Raw genomic sequence first — 6,136 nt, 5'->3', positions numbered from 1 at the left:
CATTTTACTGTCAATTAAGAGTTCGCTCCTCAAGTGATAAATGGCACGGATCTGTTGCCTATTATTCCTGCTCTGTGCTAGTCATGCTGAAGCACAAGGGATCCGGTCCAAACTGAGAGACGATCCACTCCAGGATTTACCAGTGCTCCACAATTCTTACATTTTCAAGATCCTTGCTTGAGTAGCTCGTCTACTCCAGCGTTATTCATTGCATTTTTGAGACTTGTAGTCCTGCATTCCAAATGGAATCAACAGGACTACACTTCCCAGAATGCAAAAGAAATGGTCGAGGCTGGCCAAGTTGCTTTCGCACGGACTTGGACACACTGTGATTACATTACATTCATCTCTTACCACTTTGTAAAATGAACATATATAGGACACGGGCTGTACGTATCGAACTTAAACATATGGAATTAAAATATTAGTTCTTTGAAAGCTGACGTGTTCTCTTCTGGCATCAGGGCTACAGCTAGGCGTTTTTGTTGGGAGGGGGGCGGGGGGGGGGGGGGTTGGAGAGGAAAGAGAGAATGCAGGAGGAATTTGTGAAATAAAAGAATCCAAGCGAGAGAACAGTGAATATAAAGAGAGGACGGGTCGAGAAATAAAAAAAAAGAACAGCCATGTAACGTAGCTGGGAATGAAGGTGTGAACATATTCGTAAACTCTAAAACAAAGGTGAAAAGGTGCGAAGGGCAGCCTTTTTAAAGACTTAAGCCTCTCATAAGCGAGGCAGAACAGCATCTCCCTTGGTGGCAAATGGAAAAGTCAAGTACTTAGCTTTAAATCTGACCAATTACCATTTTTAAATGCTGAACCTAGAACATGTATGATTAACAAAGGCCTTGCAGCTAACAAGCACACAGCCGACAGGTATATCAGCGTTAAAAAAAGGGTCTGCTTGGTATGGTGCAGAACAAAGATGTCAGACTGTACATTTATAACACTGCTTCCCATCAACAGGCATGACTTGGAACAGTACTGAAGGTGATGAAAACTCTGAATGTGCTGTATGCAGACTATACACCACTTTCACTGCATAACAACAGTTTATTAACGTCTGTAATGCACAGCCGTCATCTGGTTTCTGTAGTTAAGTATCAACATATTTTTTCTTATCAACAAAAGAGATTTTCCAAGCTATGCTAGTAAAAGAAAGACTTGATTTTTTAAAGGCATGAAACGCAAATATTATGCCGTTCCCAGTCTTGCTACTTTAGTCACAGCAGCCCCTAACAAAGAAAGGGGAATACATCCTCCATTACTTTGAAGAATAGTGTGGTTTTGCAGGAAACCATTAAAAAATCTGCACACTAGAGGATGCGTCTGAATTGATCGACCTTCTGCTCATGGCGGCTGTTAAAACCATACTAACGAACTGGAAAGAAACAGGGAAGGCTTCCTTCAAAAGCTGGTTCAACTGGATCACCTTCCTAAGAGGGGCAGACAACATAACCTCTAAACACTCACCCAACTCCACCTCGAAAGGCGAGATGTGGCACTCCCTAGACAGCTACCTGAGCTCGCACAAACCGCCTTAGGTAGGCCATCGGGGCTCAGTACCCCCACATCCAGCCTCCTCACATCGCCAACTCGGGAAGTTTGGGTGGCTAACTACCGCATGACCCATCCTGTCCTCTTTTCCCTTCTCTCCTTTCCCACTTTTTTTTCCTTTCCACGAGGGCAATGCATAAGACCACCAATGACAGCTTACGCCAAGTTAGTGATTAACCAGCTATTTCTGTACAGACCGCCGTTAGGCCAGCGATATACCTAATGTAACCCCACCGGCGTACGATGACACCAGTATTGCCTTCACTATATCTGTATGGTATATCTGTACTGTATATCTGTATTGTATAAAAAAAGAAATTCTAATAAAATCCTTTGAAATTAAAAAAAAGAACATTTATTATCAACGTCTTTCTGCCCCGCCAAAATTGTGGACCTATAACAATTAATGATCCGAAATCATTTATTTTGTATGCCAACAAAGGAAAATTAAGAACTGCAGTGACAACTGATTAAATGGATCATAATATCTTTCCATGCACCAACTTGACCAACCCCCCAAGCGGCTTGTAAGCGTTGGTAGTTCCTTAAGACCGTGATGATTGAATGAGTTTAGCAGCTGAAGCCAAAAGCCCCAGGAGAGTCCACTTCCTGTAAAGGTTCCAAACCATTACCCGGTGACTCACTGTCAGAAATACTCCTGGCCTGCTAATAATTTTGCAGCTCTGCATTATGAAAGTAATCCACTAATCTCCCTGTATGGACATCTCAAGAAGTGCAGTGACTACCTCAAGAAAGAAGTTCTGATTGCGAAAAGATGGCTGAGGAAAGGGAGAGAACACAAATCACATCTGCCATCTAGTACCACAGGTAGTCTCCTCAGTACTTCCATGAGTATTGGTTGAGAAGTGTACCATCAAGGTACGGGTGGAGTTCTAGTATAACAAATAGCAAACCAGTATTAGACAAGGAATGTGGAGCCGTTGACGTACAAAGTTATCTGCAAAGATCAGGAATGACTCAATGGGTCTTTGCGATGAATTTGCAAAGATTAGCCCCCTAAGCACCAGGAAATGCCTGGGACCCTAAAGCAAATGATACTGAGGATGCAGTCCGACCAATAGTCTGGAGGCTGTGTATCCAGTGGCGGCTCCTCTGTTAAGGCGGAGAAGCATCGCCCCACTGCTTTTAAGCAGTGTGACGAAGGAAAAATAAAATGATAATATTTTGTTGTTATTATCATTTTAATGTTTCCGGATTCTTTGTGGGCAGGCGGGCAGAGCTGCTCTGCTCTCAGAGCTAGGCAGGGGCGGAGTGGTTTGCCCACTTCAAGTGCGCGTGAATTCTTGGCAGGCATACTGGGGCCCGCCAATCGTGCGCACTTTGCATGTTCTCCACGCAGGAGAACATGCCCAGCCCCCCAGTCTCCATCTGAGCTCCGAACCACTTTGTTCAGACCAATCGCAACGCTGCATTGCAGCATTGTGATTGATCAGGGGTGCCTGGGTGTGCTTTTTGGTTGGTGTTCGGTCCAAGTCTGACAGAGGAAACACGGAGCAGAAACACAGGACTCGGCAATAAGGTAAGTGGGCTATTTTTTTGTTTTGTTTTTGACATTCCCCTTCCTACTCAACCCCACCCACCCCCGCCCCGCCACCCCCGATCCGTGCCGGCCTCCACTGTGTTTATCCATCTGGCATTCATAGAATGCAGGAGTAAAAGTGGAACATGTAGTAGCACAAAGGGTAACACATTAGAACACAAACCTAGGGAAGGAGTAAAACTAAAAAAATGTGTGGGACCCAAGCCGTTGATGAACTTAGCGAGAGTGGGAGCCATACAACACACAAGATTTTGCCAGACACCGTCTTGCTAGTACTGGCCTCTTTTTATGGAAATCCTCAACCAATGCGGTGCTGGCCTTGACCCAGAACAATTTTGGATGTTCTTGCATAGATGCCTCTTCTGTGGCTCCCCCCTCGAGGATATCTTGACAGACACTGCCTAACAAGATCAGCTTGTGACTGACCCAGAGGAGTTTTGGAAAAGGGGGTGGTGATGGACAGAGTTTCTGAATGATGCAGAATACTCTTACCCAGTCAAGAGATCACGGCTTGATTCATCACCGTTTTTTAGCTCACTGCACCATCCCAGCTCAGAACCTGGCTATATGCAAATTAGTCTGTTCCTGTCCCAGTGCATGATGGAAACAGGGCAAACCAAACTACCAAGCCAATTCATATACTGGGAAGGAAACAAGCTTCCGGGGACCGGTTTCTGGCATTTCAGCCGTCGTCGGCCCGGCTTGCTTGAATCCTGATGGTGCAATGAGCAAGGGACTCACGTCTGAGTGTACCCTTCCACACTTAGTGTGGACAAACCGATTTTGGAAAAGGGGTGGTGATGGACAGAGTTTCTGAATGATGCAGAATACTCTTACCCAGTCAAGAGATCAGGGCTTGATCCATCACCGTTTTTTAGCTCACTGCACCATCCCAGCTCAGAACCTGGCTATATGCAAATTAGTCTGTTCCTGTTCCAGTGCATGATGGGAACAGGGCAAACCAAACTACAAAGCCAATTCTTATACTGGGAAGGAAACAAGCTTCCGGGGACCAGTTTCTGGCATTTCAGCCGTCGTCTGCCCGGCTTGCTTGAATCCTGATGGTGCAATGAGCAAGGGACTCACGTCTGAGTATACCCTCCCACACCCAGAGGAGTTACCAGAACATCAGGGGATAAGGAAGAGGTCCTGGAATGTCTATGGACAGTTCTAGAAGTGAAGAGAATAGATAGAGGCTGAGTCCTCCATAAAGATGTCAAAACAACTATGCTTGCTGTTTTTTCCATGAATCTGAGCTATGCACATGGGTATATTAGCAAAGGAAGGGTGGGGTGCCACAAGCAGACCTACAAATACTGCCAGGAACAGACGTGAAGATGCTTCCATTTATGATTTATGAGATGTGCATTGATGAAGGTACACATAACACAAGAGGAGTACGTGTACTGTTAATTATCAAGAGGCACGCAGTGCCACAAACAAGAGTATTATACTACTCCAAAGTAACTCCTGGCAATGTGCCAGCTGTATGTGTCTGCTCTTCACAAGAATAACTGGTGGCTCTGTACTTGCTGCATGTAAGCACTCTGGTGTGATCATTTGAACCATATGTTGTGCAGTGCTTGCTGTATTTTGGTGAGTTTGGAATTTGCTCTCACAGTTATATAAGAGGTGGTCCAGTGTCTATTGTATGTTAACTATTTGTTCATCACAGTACTGGAGGTGATTCACGGTCAGTTGTTGTTTTTGTGGTTTCTGTTTCTGCTGATTACTACAGTAGTGCTGGGTCAGTACCTGCCATATGTGGGTCTGCATCTGCTCATCACTGTACCAGAGGTGGGTCAGTACCTGCCATATGTGGGCTCTCTGTCAGCTCCCCACTGTAGCAGAGGTGGGTCAGTACCTGCCATATGTGGGCTCTGTGTCAGCCCATCACTGTACCAGAGGTGGGTCATTACCTGCCATATGAGGGCTCTCTGTCTGCTCAGTACCTGTGTACATATCCTCTGTGTCTACTCAGCACTGTACCAGAGGTGGGTCAGTACCTGCCTTTCTTGAGCTCTGTGTCTGCTGTAATCAGGTTGTGTGCCGTCTCATCACTATACCAGAGGTACTTCGGCGACTGCTGCTTTTCACATCAGCCTTCTGTACGCTGATAGCAGGGATGCTGACTGATAACCAAATGCTCCAATATACTTCTGTCCTGTGCCCGGAAGTGCCCGCCCCTGGTGTATCCTTGGCCTCTAGCACCACACCTGAAGGCGAGAGTACATGCTTACAACACGCTGGAGCCTTCCTGCCTGTTTTCAGTGCAATGTGTGTCCTTTAACATACCACCTTGGTGGTTTGGCACTACCTGCTCAGGAGTAAAGGTCTAGCTATCATTAGTGCAATAGGTGCAGTAGTACCGGGGCTAAGACGTGTGAGGGACCACTGAACTCCAATAATAGCTGTCTTTTATTACTCTAATGGTGGACAAGGGACACCCATGTTCTTTGCTCGCACTGAGGCCGAAGGCACCTTTTGTACCCTACTACATATGAGGTCAGTGTTAGAATTCCACGTGTAGTAAGGTAGGCAAGGGTTTCATGCTAAAGGAAGTAGAAATGTATATCATATTACAATGAAAATTCTCTTTGGAAATAGCAATTGTAACATATCAGAATATGATTAGTAATTATGAATAGGATATTAAATGCCCCACTCTCGCTAGACAGACCTAATATTTGTTTTAACTGACTTGCCATGTTAGAAAAAGTGTAGGGGGGGCACGCAAAAGCAGTAGAACATCCGAATCTCAGAAAGTACTGCAAAACGTGGCAATAAAAATTAGGAGTAGTAGCAGTACCGTGCATTATTGCATTGCATGTATACGTTTTATTTCTTTAGAATATATTCACAAGAGAAATTCATACTTTTCTTGGAAAGTTAAGAGGTGGCATTAGCCTGCAAATGTTGAAAAAAGGAAATTAAAACAAGTTTCAAGTACTTATGCTTGATATGGGTACTCGAAGATAAAGTTTGGAAAAAAGATTCTTTTCAGTGAGTTTTTGTGGCCCA

Source organism: Lissotriton vulgaris, chromosome 12 (genome assembly GCF_964263255.1).
Source record: "Lissotriton vulgaris chromosome 12, aLisVul1.2, whole genome shotgun sequence".
NCBI lineage: Eukaryota > Metazoa > Chordata > Amphibia > Caudata > Salamandridae > Lissotriton > Lissotriton vulgaris.
Note: the sequence above shows the minus strand (reverse complement) of the source record.